Below are 16233 nucleotides of genomic sequence, written 5' to 3'. Positions count from 1 at the left end.
TTAAAGATAGTTTACATTCGAGTCACACGAACTTACATAATAACTGCTTAGGTTTCATATTTCAGTTGTTCTAAATCCTTTCATTTTCCACGATCTATCTCCGGAATCGGTTTCTCGGGGTCTATATCAGTAAAAATGAATTATTAATACTTCATGCTATTTATTTCGGACCTAAAATTCACCCCCGGGCAAATTGACCATTTTGCCCCTAACATTTCAAAATTTTACAACTTAGTCCCTAGGCTCGTAAAATGAAATACATGAAATTCCTTGGTTACTCAAGCCTATCCAAATGTATTATAAACTCATACTAGCCCACATTTTCCCCTATCTCACATTTCTACCACGTATTTTGTACCTTTTGCAAAAATACCCTTTTTGGTGTTTTTCATGAAAATCACTTAGGAAAAGATGTTTAACACACATCTAACTTTCATATTCCCCCATAAATCATCAAAGAACAAACTTGTCACACATGGTTCATTTTGCATACATGAACCCTAGCTTAAAATATGGGTAGAAATGGAGAGAACATGTTACAAGGATCTCAAACATACAAAGAACATTAAAAACGGGGCTAGAAATCACTTACTATTGAGCTTTGAAAATAACGAAACCCTAGCTATGGTGCCCCTTGAAATTTCAACAATAAGAGGGACAAGAATGGATGATTTCATTTGCCCTTTTTATTGATTTTATTACCAAATGACCAAAATGCCCTTCCTTACTAAACTTCCAAAATTTTCCATGCATGCCCATTTTTGTCCAAAAACATAGAAATTGGTAAAATTACTCTTTAATATCTTCTAATTAATAGTCTAAAGCAATTTCATGCAAATTTCTTCTAGAATCCAAGTTTTGCCATTTATTCGATTTGGTCCCTAATTTCCAATTGGACACCGTACACTAAGAATTTCCTCATGAACTTTAACACATTATTACTTTCATATTCTATGCCTTATAATAATCACGAAATAAATATTTTTACATTGGATTTGTGGTCCCGAAACCACTATTCCGACTAGGCCCAATTTGGGGATGTTACATGTTGAAAGTCTAGGGTTTTACCATGAGAGTCTTTGTAACACCCCTTACCTGTATCCGAGGCCGGGCTAAGGTACGAGGTGTTACCAGACAAACATACAAACATTAAACTAAAATACGAGCCATAAAATTTTATTCATATTTCAAAGCGTTCATTCTCTTACACATAGTCCCTTATTTGAGTCTACGGAGCCCAAAACATACTTTAGAAAGGGTTTGGGACTAAACCGAGAACTTACGAAAATCTTGGAAATTTCATGCTTTAAGGCTCCACACGCCCGTGTCCCAAAGTCGTGTTCCATACACGGCTGAGACACATGGTCGTGTCTCTGCCTGTGTGGAATATACCTAGGCTATTTTCCAAGCTTTGGTCAACCTTGATCTCTTACACACTTATACAAAATCAAAAGCATATAACATGGTATTCATTTAATGATTAAACATCCTCAATTAAACCACAAACATAGCATTTGTATGTCATCATACATGTGTCTCTCATACTCATTTTACCTTGTTTTTATAGTACCACTTATACATTTATACCAAGATTATCATCTTACCAAATATCTTGACTTAATCATCAAGCATTCATATTTAAAGCTAGATCATATCTTTATAAAATACCACGATTCAGATCATGAGAATAACATCTTTGCTGAAACATTTCAATTCAATTTCATACCCAACAAGCATTACATTGAGACTAGTCATATATATATATATATATATATATATATATATATATATATATACATGTCATGATACATAACATTCTCTTTTTGTTTTCTTATAAACACGTATCATTTATTTCATTATATCAATATTTCATATACCATAGTTTCCATGTATTCCACATATATTTATTTTCCTCCTCCTCCTCTCCATTCCACATCCTTAATGTATATAGCATTCTTGTAAGTACGATTTCACAATTTACTAATAAATGTTCACATCAAACTGTCCACACGAGTCATAGTCACTTAATTATTTATAATTCGAGCTATAGAGCTCCAAATTAAGATTTGTAAATTTCCCCTGCAACTAAACTCACATATATTTCCATCATAAAATTTTCATAATTTTTGGTTTAGCCAATTAGTACAGTTTATTCTTTAAAATTTCCCCTATTTCACTTTCTGACAGTTCTGACCTCTCTTCACTAAAAAATAATTATCTCACAGTACAGAACTCAGATAATGTTCTTGTTGATTTATCTTGAAAATAGACTCATTATGGATTTTAAAAATATAATTTTGAGCCTCTAATTATTTTTCTCCAAATTTTTGTGATTTTCCAAAGTCAGAACAGGGGATCACTTAATCATTCTGAATCAGTCTCACAAAAACATAAATATCTCAAAATATAGAACTCCTTTGATTTCTATATTTCTTTTATATGAAAATAGACTCACTAATATTTAATTTTATATCTCATTTAGTCTCTGATTCAATTTATACTATTTTTGGTGATTTTTCAAAATCATGTCACTGCTGCTGTCCAAAACAGTTTTATTGCTAATTCACTCTTTCACACTTTTTTTGTATTAACCTCATTTTAACATACATATCACAAATCATTTTCACCACATTTCATACATCACAAGTATAGGCCCATGATCACAAGGTCACCATAAAATCATGCTCATGTATAACTTACTTGTTTGTAACCTTACCACATCCTTCTCACTTAATGAACACATCATTCACATAACCAAGTTCCTGCACTTATTCATCACAAAACTCACAAAGCAATACATAGAGAGTCTCCCGTTGAACACTTCGGATCAATCCTCGATACTTGGTGGTTTCAGCACATAGCTCCACCCATCATATAGTTCGGCTCTCTTGTACACATGGTGAACACTTAGTACCACCCATATGACCTAGCCAGTTTATCTCGTAGCTCTCTTGTCTACATGGTGTCCTTCACTTGGAACCACGCATGCGACCTAGCTACATATATCCCATAGCTCTCTGGTCTACATGGTGTACACATAGTATCACCCATGCGACCTAGCTACATCATAATGTCTTGTAGCTCTCTTGTACACATGATGTGCACTCAAGACTATACATGTGACCTAGCTACATACCATCTCAGATCATCCAATCTTTCAGAAGGTTCAACAGGATTTCTCTCTTTTCCAACAATTTCACCAATCAAGTAATTATCCACAAACATATTTCCAATATTTTTATAAAATATCATAATACAAGTAATAGTAATGTATTACTTACATATAAACTTACATCTCATTTAATATCAACGCAATAACAAAGAAATTACACATTGTCTTATTAAAAATCATATGAACTTACAATTTCCCATAATATCCATAATCATAGAAATCACATTTATGTATGATAATTCAATGCACTTCATGTACCATAGACATATTTTTAAATCAATTTATAAACTTGGCACGTAATTACTTAATTTAACATAATTCAATTAATTCACTAAATTTAACTTTCAAATATAAATTACAAAGATTATTGTTGTATTATTATCATACCAACTTGTATTATTGTTGTATTATTATCATACCAACTTACATACTTTCAACACCTCAAAGATCATAGTAAATATATCAATTTTACATTGAAACATGCATAAATTAATGCTTATTATACATATGAACTTACCTTGATATTAAAATGGCCATTTTACCAACTTTCCTAATTTTCAATTTTTCTCTCATTCTAGGTTCAAATCTCGTTTTCCGGGATCTAAAACATCATATTTTACTTATTTAATTAATGTACTATTCAAAACAGTCCTTAACTCAAACTTTGGAAAAATTACAATTTTGCCCCTAAACTTTTGCATATTTACACTTTTGCCCCTATGCTCGGGAATTAAACTTCATCCCTTATTCTTATGTTTTATGACATGATGATCACTTTTCCCTTCTATGGCAACATGAAATTCTCACTCTAACATATACTTATGACTATTAGGTATTTTTACCGATTAAGCCCTTTTGCTGGTTTTCACTTAAAACCGAGTAGCACAAGCTGTCTAACATAATTTAAAACCTCATATTGTATCATAAAACACCAGAATACACAAATTTTACCTATGGGTATTTTTTCAAATATGAACCCTAGGTTGAATTATTGCTAGCATAAGCTAAATCAAGTTATCGGGACTCCAAAACGAAAGAACTTGAAAACGGGGTTAGAACGGACTTAAAATTGAGCTTGGGAAGCTTGAAAACCATAGCCATGGAGTCTCCTTGGTATACACGTCCATGGTGAAGAAGATGAGCAAAATTGGCTTTTAATTTTGTATTTTAATTCATTTTACCCCTAAATGACCAAAATACCCTTACTACTAAACTTTCCAAAAATTCCATCCATGTCCAATTTTTGTCCATAACTTAGAAATTGGTCAAAATGCTATTTAAGACCTCCTAATTAATATTTCAAATCAATTTCATACTAGAAACTTCTAGAATGCAAGTTTTGCAACTTATTCAATTTAGTCCCTAACTTCAAATTAAGCACTTTATGCATAGAATTTCTTCAAAAAATTTTCCAACAATCATGCAATCATATCATAGACCTCAAAATAATCATAAAATAATTATATATATCTCAGATTTTGTGGTCCCGAAACCTCTGTTCCAACTAGACCCAATTTTGGGCTATTACAGTCTTCATGTTGTTTTCTGAAATTTTATGAAAGAAAATGAACCATGGTTGTGAACTAAACAACTTTTGTGAAGGGACTTCTTATGAAAACCCTAATAGGACCATTTTGTAAAGTTTCTAAAATAGATAGTAATGTTGTGAAATATTGGAAATTTGGGGTTGTCATAAGAGAGAAAAATGGTCGTTTAGGCTTGAATAATAAGGAAACTCAATAAAAATTGATTTTTGAGTCTAGGGCTGAAATGGTTATTTTGTGAAAGTCTAGGGGCAAAATGGTCATTTTGCCCAATTATGAATTTTTGAGTGTCTAGATTAATATGCTGATGAAATGAATGAATTTCTATCATTTTAGATTAAGAATTACAAAATCTGGGTCTTGAAAGGGGAAAAGCAAAACAAGTGGACTAAGCCGAACTAGTAGTCTACAATTTGTAATCTGAGGTAACTTGTATGTAAATAACACAACTACATTGTTATTATATGTGTTTGAATTGATATAGCATAAATTTCTTGTTTGTGAAAACGATTATATATGATGAATATTGAGATAGTAGAACTCCCGTTTGAACCTTAGGAATAAATCAGATATTCATGCCATGACATTCGGGTTATTCGTTGCTAGTGTAAGACATGTCTGGGACATGCATTGGCCACATTATGAAAGCCAGTATAAGACCATGTCTAGGACATGGCATCGGCATCGAGACGAGAGCTAGTGTAAGACATGTTTGGGACATGCATCGGCCTCGAGATGTAAGCTAGTGTAAGACATGCCATTCATCAGCTACGAGATGTGTCAGTGTAAGACCATGTCTGGGACATGGCATTGTCACGGATATGTAAGAGCTAGTGTAAGACCATGTTTGGGACATGGCATCGGCCTCGATTTCGATAGTCAGTGTAAGACCATGTCTAGGACATGGCATAGGCATTATATCCTATGTTTAAGGCTTAGTGAATATCTAATAGCATTCCAAATGGTTCAAAGGTTAGAGTTACAGTTTGAGTTAAACGAGAAAAGTATAACCATGTTGTGAGTGGTACAGGTACCTATTTGAAATGTATGAGATGTGAGCTCAATATATGCTATGTGAATTGTATTGGATAGTGATGAGTAAGTTGTGCTTATGCTTACTTTTATATTATGAGCATGATGATGAATGGTAAAGTTGTTGTTATATTTATTTGCCTGCAACTTACTAAGCTTTATGCTTACTCCCTCTCATTTCCATTTTCTTATAGTGCCACCTAATTAGCTCGAGTATCATCGGATGTCGGAGGCATCAATCACACTATCAACCAAAGCACTTGGTATAGTTGGTTTTATTTTTTTGAATATGGAATGTATAGGGCTTAGACTTTTGAGTTTTGTGTCAATGTTAATTTGGCCAAATGTGTTGGCTTAGGATGAATCCCTTCATTTTGTATAAAGCCATGGATAATGGCTAATGTTTATTATTGATATATACAAATGATGATATTTTCCTAAATGAGATAAAGCCTTGTGTGGCTGATTAGACCTTATATTGTTGTATGGATTTTTCATGTTAGATGTTATGTAGGTTAGTGCAAGTAAGGGTGGCAAAAAGCTTGGTAAATAGCCTTATTTTATCCACACGGTAGACACACATACGTGTGTCTAGGCTGTGTGTGACATACGGTCAGACCCATGGGCGTGTTGCTTAGTGTGTGTCCCCTGCATGTAAAATTTGCAAGGCAGTGTGCATTGTAGTAAACACACAGGCAGAGACATGGCCGTGTGTCTCAGCCGTGTGGAGGACACGGCCTATGGCCACGGGCATGTGCCTTGGCCTTGTGCCCTAAATTGGATGCTGACGTCAGAAACAAAATGTCAAGGTTTTTAGACACGGGCTAAGACATGGGCATGTCATGACTGTGTGAGGGTCATAGGCGTGTGTCAGGCCATGTGAAAACCCCTGTAGGTTCGAATTTAGAATTTAATTCACACGGGCTTGGGGCACAGGCGTGTCCTCTTCTGCTTAGGCCTTGTGAACCACACGGGCCATCAGCACGGCCATGTCATAATATCCATACGGGCGTGTTGCCCTTCCACACGGGCGTGTGACCTGTTTTAAGGGTAATTTTTTTTAGTTGGTTTAAGGACCCGAGTTGGTTTCGAATGGCTTCTAAGGAATGTTTGAGGCTTCGTAGGCCTATATTCAGGAGTTTAAACAAAGTTCAAAAAAGTTTTAAATTTGTTCAAGTCTTGGTGACTAGGAAACATTTGAATGCATGTGTTTTAAGTTTAGTAACGCCTCGTATTTCGTCCTGACGTAGGGCACGGGTGTGGAATGTTGCACAATATGAGACTGTTATGCTCGACTGGGTCCCGATGATCCTTGGAATGAATGTTCACATTGAAAAGCTAGTGGCCAATTAAAGGGATGATGTCTCTTTTATCAGTAAGCAGCTCCACGGATGATGGTTGATTTGAGAGGTTGGACAATCAAAGACGAATCGATGAATGGAGGGTGAAGGTCTACCCTCAAATGTGCAGCCAGTACTTTTTGAAGGTGTCACATGTCTAGCCTAGGTAGTGGTATGACAAGGACTAAATTTCTATTTTTTGAAACGTACAAAGACTATAGGCATATTTTAACCTTATTTGATAATTGAATAATTTAATATCACTAAATATTACAATAATTCTTTTTAATGTAGAGTTGTTATAACCCTTCGCACCCACAAACACCCTTTTGCTCATACTAATCAACTAGTCACTAAAGGACCAATGACCTGGAAGGTCTGATTCCAGTCGACCTTTTGTTCTTCCTCAAAGGGTCCTAAACAATCATCCCTGCAAGCTAGCTACTCGTTCCTTTCAAAATGGTCTTATCCATCCATTCATCAGGACACCCACTCTTTTGTTGTAATAATGACTTTTAGGCCACCAAACCCCACTTAAACATAACAGCCTTGCTTCACAATTCAGAAGGAATGATAGAATAGTCCCATCTTGAACATCCTTTCATGGACTTCACAATGATGACAACATCTCCAAGCATGGAACCTCCACTATATATATCTCGCGACTCAATGAAGAAAGGATTCTAGTAACCCTTTTGCCCAAAACATTCGCTTTTGCATCCTCTACTTCCTCGCTCACTTACCTCCTCTGGTTCTTCAATCTATAGGATGAACCAATTTTCCTTAGCACCACCACATCCTCCTCCTTATCCCCTCCCTTGTTGATAGTGATACCTCACATCAATAGAACCTTAGCAAATAAATTTCTTTTCTTACCATGTGTATAATTTTGTCTTCCAAATTATTTTTTTCTTATAAAAAGTAGAATCATTTTTATCAAAGTTGTGCGCAAATTTGTGTACTATAGGTAAAAATACTAATGAAGCCTTTATACTTGGGGGCAAATTGCATTTCGACCCCTCTTCTAAAAAGATGGACAAAATTAGCCCTTATACATTTCAAAACATGTAAATTAGCCCCTCCTATCTGTTAAATGATATCATGGAATGTTAATTTAAATGGTTAATTACTAATTTGGTCCCTAAACTATAGTTAAATATCATTTTGAATTTTTTAATTTTTTCTTAACAATAATTCTAAAAATTAAAATATTTTTAAAAATAAAATTATAATTGAAAAATTCTAAAAATTCAAAATATATTTATAAAAAATCTAAAAATTTTACAAAAAAATCTTCAAAATTGTTATTAAACTTTCGAGTTGGAACCCAGAAGTCCTTTTACAAGACTTTCTTCTCTATTTTACAAAACCTATAAAAATAAAAAAGGTTTTCCATGCTTGATTATGCCATAAATAAATAAAATCTTGATTGAAGCAAAAAAAAAAAAATCAACTAAAATTTTTGATCGCTCACGTTCAAATTTCTCATATTTTTGTTAATGTTTTGTAATATCCCGAATTAGGGCCTAATCGGAATAGTGGTTTTGTGACCATAAATCCGAGATAGAAATAATTATTTTATAATTATTTTGAGGTTTATGATATGATTGCATGATTGTGTGAAAATTTCGTGATGAAATTCTATGCCTAAAGTGCTTAAATTGAAAGTAGGGACTAAATCGAATAAGTTGCAAAACTTGCATTCTAGAAGTTTTTAGTATGAAATTACTTTGAAATATTAATTAGGAGGTCTTAAATAGCAATTTTACCAATTTTAAGTTCATGGACAAAATTAGGACATGGAAGGAATTTTTGGAAAGTTTAGTAGTAAGGGTATTTTGGTCATTTAGTTATTAAAATGAATTAAAAACAAAATTAAAAGCCAATTTTTGTCCATCTTCTTCATTAGGCCGAAATTTCAAGGGTTCTCCATAGCTAGGGTTTGTTTCAAGCTTCCAAGCTCCATAGTAAGTGATTCCAAGCCCCGTTTTTAATGATTTTTACGTTTTTTGAGATCTTGGTAACTCGATAAAGCTTATGTTAGCAATAATTTAACCTAGGGTTTATATTTGGAAAAATACCCATAGGTGAAATTTGTGTATTTTGATGTTTTATGATAGAATATGAAGTTTTAAATTATGTTAGACAACTTGTACTACTCGATTTTAAGCAAAAACGAGTAAAAGGGCTTAATCAAGAAAATACCTAATAGTCACAAGTACATGTTAGAGTGAGAATTTGATGTTTCCATAGAAGAGAAAAGTGATCAGCATGTTGTAAAACATAAGAATAAGGAATAAAGTTTAATCCAGAGCCTAGGGGCAAAATGTAAATATGCAAAAGTTTAGGGTAAAATTGTAATTTTGCCAAAATTTGAGTTAAGGATTAATTTGATAATGTGAGTATTAAATAAGCTAAATGTGTTATTTTAGATCAAGAAAGACGTGGAATCGACCTCAATCGAGGAAAAGAAAAGATTGTGGACTAAATTGCAAAATCCTTGTATTTTGGTACCAAGGTAAGTTCATGTGTAAATAATGTAGCATAATGGTTATTTTAAGTTATTGATGTTAATTATATGTTATGCTGAATTTTATTATGAAATGTATGCTTTGTGGTTAATTTCAAATAATATGTAAATTATGTGAACTACTTGTTAAATATAATTGTTACCGAGTATTGATTTGGCATTCTACGGAAGACGGCAAGGATAAGTGTTCGAGGAAAAAGCCCGTTTGAACCTTAGGAATAGATTAGGATACAAGTGACATGTCACTAGGATGGTTGAGCATTCGAACTCGTTGAGTTGAGTCCGAGTTCACTTATGGATGCGAATGTCCGAACTCATTGAGTTGAGTCCGAGTTCGTGAGATGTAACTAGGCATCCGAACTCGTTGAGTTGAGTCCGAGTTCACTTATGGATGCGAACGCCGAGCTCGTTGAGTTGAGTCCGAGTTCGCTTATGGGCGGGTTACATGATTGCTTGATTGCATATATGGCACTTATGTGCAAGTTATCCATGTATCCGAATTATATTCGATGTGTTCAACGGTAAAGTTCTACTCAAATGGAGGAATATTTGAGATGTAAAGAGACGTATTGGTAAGTGATGTGAAATGGATATTTTGGACAGGTATGTATTTAACCCTCGGGTTGAGTATTGATACAACCACGATAAGGTAATAAGATGATGAAAATGATTAAAATGTGATATGTGTTTTAGTGATACATGCTAATGTTGATTGGTATGACTGCTTGTTATGTTACTTATTATTTGCATATCAACTTACTAAGCATTTATGCTTACTCCTCCTTCTTACTCATTGTAGTTTTGGACAAGCCAGCTCAGAGTCGAGATAGGTCAAGGCTCACCACACTATCCTAAGACTTTTGGTAATGGCTTGTAAATTTAAGTATGGCATGTATAGCAATATACCTTTTTGTGCAAATGATCTTATGGTATGGTGATGGAATGGTTGAGGAAATGATTGATAATGATAAATTATGAAAATAGTTAGTTTAGATTATATTTGATGTTAAGGAAAATTATTAAGATACTTAGTGCATAAAAACTCATAAAAGGGATGAAATTTGCCATAAATGTATATCTGTAGCAACAACGACGCGAGTTTAAAAATTTACTAAAAATCATAGAAATTTAACTTGGTGATGGAATACATATCAAATTGAATCTTATTATGTCTAGTTTCACATGAAATAAATTAAACAAGAAAAGGAATTATATGTTAGAAGATATTAGAATTTTAGTGAAACAGGGTCATAGCAGTTTCTGAATCCCCTGTTCCAACTTTAGAAATTCACCATAAATTGTAAAGATATAATTAGGTAGTGTATTTTATATTCTCAGAATCCTTATTGAGTATAGTTTCAGGAGAAATAAACCTCATAGTCATATGGATTATTTACAGAGATAAATGTGGTTCGTGGTAAACAGAGGTCAGACCAGTCAAGTCCTGAAATAGGGGTAACTTTAACTAATAAACTGTACTAATTGGCCCAACCAAAAATTCTAGAAAAAAATTAGTAGATAGGTATATGAGTTTAGATTTATGGAAAATTTACGGATCTTGATTTTGAGTTTCGTAACTTGAGATATGATTTTTCTTGTGACTGTGATGCAAGTAGCTTAAAAGCTGCGAATGTAGAAATAAATAATCCAAAGTTCTAAATATGTTAAATTAAGCTTAGTAACACCTCATACTCGACTCCGACGATGGTCTCGGGCGTGGGGGCGTTACATTTAGTAGTATCAGAGTAGGTTTAGTCGGTTCTCGAACTACGTGTTGTATGTACGGATTTTGCTATACATGCCATATGTATGAATTGTGATAGTGTGACGACTTGACCTTTTAAATGAATTTTTTATATAGTAAATGGATCCCGATCCGGTTGTGGCGATGAAGTAGAGAGTAATGCGCCACTCCTATTGAAGGAGCAGCATGACTGAAAATCCACCTCCTATTGTTGGTCGTTGAGGAGGAGAAAGGGATCGAAGCCTTTCTCCAAATGATGAGTGCATAGTACATCGAGTTCGTTCAGACGAACCCAAATGTACGACCTCCCCACCTCCCCAATTCCTCAACCTGCACCCCGATGCCTCAAGGTATGGATCTGATGAAATTTCACAGAACTCCAGTTGATAGAATTCGCAAGCAAGGGGCCGAAGAATTTAAAGAAATATTGATGATGATGCCGAGAAAGCAGAGTTCTAGCTTGAGAATTCTATCTGGGTATTTGATGAATTATCTTGTACACCTGAAGAATGTTTAAAATGCGCTATATCTTTGTTGAGGGATTCAGCTTATAATTGGTGGAAGACTTTGATTTCGGTGGTACCGAAAGAGAAAATAACTTGGGAATTTTTTCAAGAAGAGTTTCGGAAGAAATATATTAGTGAAAGATTTATTGATCAGAAGCGTAAAGAATTTCTTGAGCTGAAGCAAGGTAATATGACTGATTCTGAGTATGAAAGAGAGTTTGTTCGATTAAGTAAGTATGCCAGAGAGTATGTTCCTACAGAGGCCAAGATGTGCCGACGATTTGAAGACGGACTCAACGAAGACATCAAGGTATTTGTTGGAATTCTTGAATTTAAAGAAATGGTAGTATTGGTTGATCGAGCTTGTAAGGCCGAAGAATTACTTAAAGAAAAGAAAAAGGTAGAGGCTGAAACTAGAAATTGGAAGAAAAGACCGATGAGTAGTTCATTTTCACAGCAACCTGGAAAGTCAAGGAATATGAATCCTTGTTCCCAAGCTTCAGCTGGACAATCATATGGGAATTATAAGAAGCAAAATGTTGGTCCTAAATCTCAGAATACTTTTGCAGCCAGTGTAGGGAACTCAAGATTTATTAAACCCGAGTGCCAGCGGTGTGGTAGAAATCATTTTGGTCCGTGCAGAGCAAATGAATGTTTTCGATGTGGTTCTCCGGATCATTTTATTAGAGACGCCAGAGAGAGCCGAGAAAGAAAAATTTCAGAATGTAAAAGCTAGTGGTGCGACTCGAGGGAAGGTATCCGAGAAAAGTGGAAGTGAAACAAGCAAGAAGAATGTAGCCGAGGATGCACCGGTTAGACTGAAGGAAGGGCTCCGCTAGAACTTATACTATTAAAGCGCGTGAAGATGCTTTTCACCGATGTGATTACCGTACATTTCTCTCTATAATGTTAATGTTATTGCTTTGATTGATCCGGTTCTACTCATTCATATGTGTGCATGAAATTGGTGTCTAGTATGAATATACCTGTTGAGAATACGTAATTTATGATTAGAGTGTCGAATCCGTTAGGCAAATGTGTGACTGTTGATAAAGTATGTAAGAAATGTCCTTTAATGATTCGGGAGCATTACTTTCCGGCTGACTTGATGTTGTTGCCGTTTGATGAGTTTGATGTTATTTTGGGTATGGATTGGTTGACATTACATGATGCTAAAATAAATTGCAAAGAAAAGGTTATAGAATTAAAGTGTGAAAATGGTGAAACTCTGCGGGTTGAATCAGATAAATCAGAGGCATTGCCTAGTGTGATTTCTTCAATGTCGGCTCAAAGATATTTGAGAAAGGGTTATGAAGCTTATTTGGCGTATGTAATTAATACAAAAGAAGTTGAAAAGAAAGTTGAATCAGTGCCGGTTGTGTGTGAATTTGCGGACATATTTCCAGAAGAATTGCCGAGTTTGCCTCCAGTCAGGGAAGTAGAATTTGGTATTGATTTGATACCGGAACACTCGATTTCGATTGTTCAGTATAGAATGGCACCAGCAGAGTTGAAGGAATTAAAGTCGCAGATTGCAAGAGTTGATGATAAAGGTTTTGTGAGACCAAGTTTTTCACCTTGGGGTGCTCCGTGTTATTTGTGAAAATAAGGATGGTTCTATGAGGTTATGTGTTGATTATCGCCGATTAAACAAGGTGACAATCAAAAACAAGTATCGCTTGCCAAGAATTGATGATTTGTTTGATCACTAAAAGGAGCGACATGGTTTTCAAAGATTGACTTGAGATCCGGTATTACCAATCATGGGTAAAGGAGTCGGATGTACCTAAAACCGCTTTTAGAACAAGGTATGGTCATTATGAATTTTAGTTATGCCATTCGGGTTGACAAATGCTCCTCATTGTGTTTATGGATTTAATGAATCGCATATTTCGCCATATTTGGACAAATTTGTTGTGGTGTTTATAGATGATATTTTAATTTATTCAAAAGATGATACAGAGCATCTTGAGCATTTGAGGATAGTTTTGCAAACTTTGAGAGATAAACAATTGTATGCTAAGTTTAGTAAAAGTGAATTTTGGCTACGGAAGTTGGATTTTGGGTCATATTGTTTCGGTGATGGTATACGGGTTGATCCTAGAAAAATTTCAGCCATTGTTGATTGAAACCACCAAAAATGTAACTAAAGTTAGAAGTTTCTTGGGGCTAGCTAGGTATTATCGGCGGTTTGTAAATGGATTTTCTATAATTATGCTCCTATGACTAGACTACTCCGAAAGGATGTTAAATTTGAATGGACGGAAGAATGTCAACAGAGTTTCGAAGAATTGAAAAAGTTATTAACTGAAGCACCAGTGTTGATACAACCCGAATCAGGTAAAGAATTTGTGGTGTATAGTGATGCTTCTCTAAATGGTTTGGGATGTGTGCTCATGCAAGAAGGAAAAGTGGTGGCATATGCTTCGAGGCAGTTAAAACCCCATGAGAGGAATTATCCTACTCACGATTTGGAATTGGCTGCGGTGGTGTTTGCTTTGAAAATTTGGCGACATTATTTGTATGGTGAAAAGTGCCGGGTATATACCGATCATAAAAGTCTTAAGTACTTGATGTCACAAAAAGACTTAAATTTAAGACAGCGAAGATGGTTGGAGTTATTGAAAGATTACGAGCTTGTTATTGATTATCATCCGGGAAAAGCGAATGTGGTTGCTGATGCTTTGAGCAGAAAGTTGTTGTTTGCTTTGAGAGTTATGAACACTCAGTTCAAAATTTCAGATGACGGTTCGATTCTAGCAGAGTTAAGAGCAAGACCGATGTTTTAGAAGAGATTTCAAACTCGAAAAATGATCAAGATTTGCTAGCCAAAAGAAAACAAGGTGAAGTCGATATGGGATCGATTTGTAATTGGTTCGATGGGTGCTTAATGTTTAAAGATCGGATTTGTGAAAATCAAGAATGAGGAATTGATTCAAAAGATCCTACAGAAGCACATAGTGGTTATTTTCGATTCATCCGGTAGTACGAAAATATATAATGACTTGAAGAAAATGTATTGGTGGAATGGAATGAAAAGAGATATATCGAGTTTGTGTCCAAATGCTTAATTTGTCAACGGTGAAAGTGAACACCAAGTACCTTCAGATTACTCCACCTATTATGGTTCTGAATGGAAATAGGATCGGATTACTATGGATTTTGTTTCAGATTGCCATTGACTCCGGAAAGAAAGATGCCATCCGGGTAATAGTTGATGATTAACTAAGTCACTCATTTTATCCCTAAGACGTACGGATTATTCTCTTAACAAGTTGGTTGAATCAGTATATTAGAGAAATTGTTAGATTACACGGAATACCATTATCGATTATTTCAGATAGAGATCCAAGGTTTACCTCGCGGTTTTGGCAAAAGTTGCAAGACGCGTTAGGTATGGGTTAAATTTCAGATCGCTTTTCATCCACAAACTAATGGACAATCGAAAGAATAATTTGATTCTTGAATATATGCTTAGATGTTGTGTATTAGAATTTCAAGGAAGTTGGGAAAGATACTTACCGTTGGTGGAATTTACTTACAATAATAGTTATCGACGAGCTTGAAAATGGCACCTTATGAAGCATTATATGGTCGTAAGTGTTTAACGCCATTGAATTGGGTGAACTCAAGGAAAATCGATTTATGGAGTTGATCTAATAAAAGAAATCAAGAAAAGTGAAGATAATTCGAGATTGTTTGAAAGTCGCTCAGATAGATGTAAATCTTATGCGAGACCTAAAGCGAAAGGACATTGAATTTCAAGTTGGTGATAAAGTATTTTAAAGGTGACTCCATGGAAGAAAGTCCTTAGATTTGGACGGAAGGGCAAATTAAGTCCGCATTTTGTTGGGCCGTATGAAGTAATTGAAAAGTTGGACCGGTAGCATATCGGCTAGCATTACCACCGAATTACGAAGATTCATGATGTGTTCCACGTATCTATGTTACGTCGGTATCGTTCGGATCCTTCACATGTAGTTTCACCGACGTAAATTGAACTACAACCAGATATGACCTACGAAGAAGAACCGATTAAGATTTTAGCTCGAGAGGTCAAACAACTAAGGAATAAAAATGTTGCACTTGTGAAGGTGTTGTGGCAAAGGCATGGAGTAGAAGAAGCTACATGGGAATCCAAGAAACTATGAGAAATCAATACCCACATCTTTTATGGTAAGATTTTCGAGGACGAAAATCCTTAATGGGGAGAGTTGTAATATCCCGAATTAGGGCCTAATCGGAATAGTGGTTTTGTGACCATAATCCGAGATAGAAATAATTATTTTATAATTATTTTGAGGTTTATGATATGATTGCATGATTGTGTGAAAATTTCGTGATGAAATTCTATGCCTAAAGTGC

This window comes from Gossypium arboreum, chromosome 8 (assembly GCF_025698485.1).
Source record: "Gossypium arboreum isolate Shixiya-1 chromosome 8, ASM2569848v2, whole genome shotgun sequence".
Classification (NCBI taxonomy): Eukaryota; Viridiplantae; Streptophyta; class Magnoliopsida; order Malvales; family Malvaceae; genus Gossypium; species Gossypium arboreum.
The sequence above is the reverse complement of the archived record's forward strand: the minus strand, read 5'-3'. Positions refer to the sequence as shown.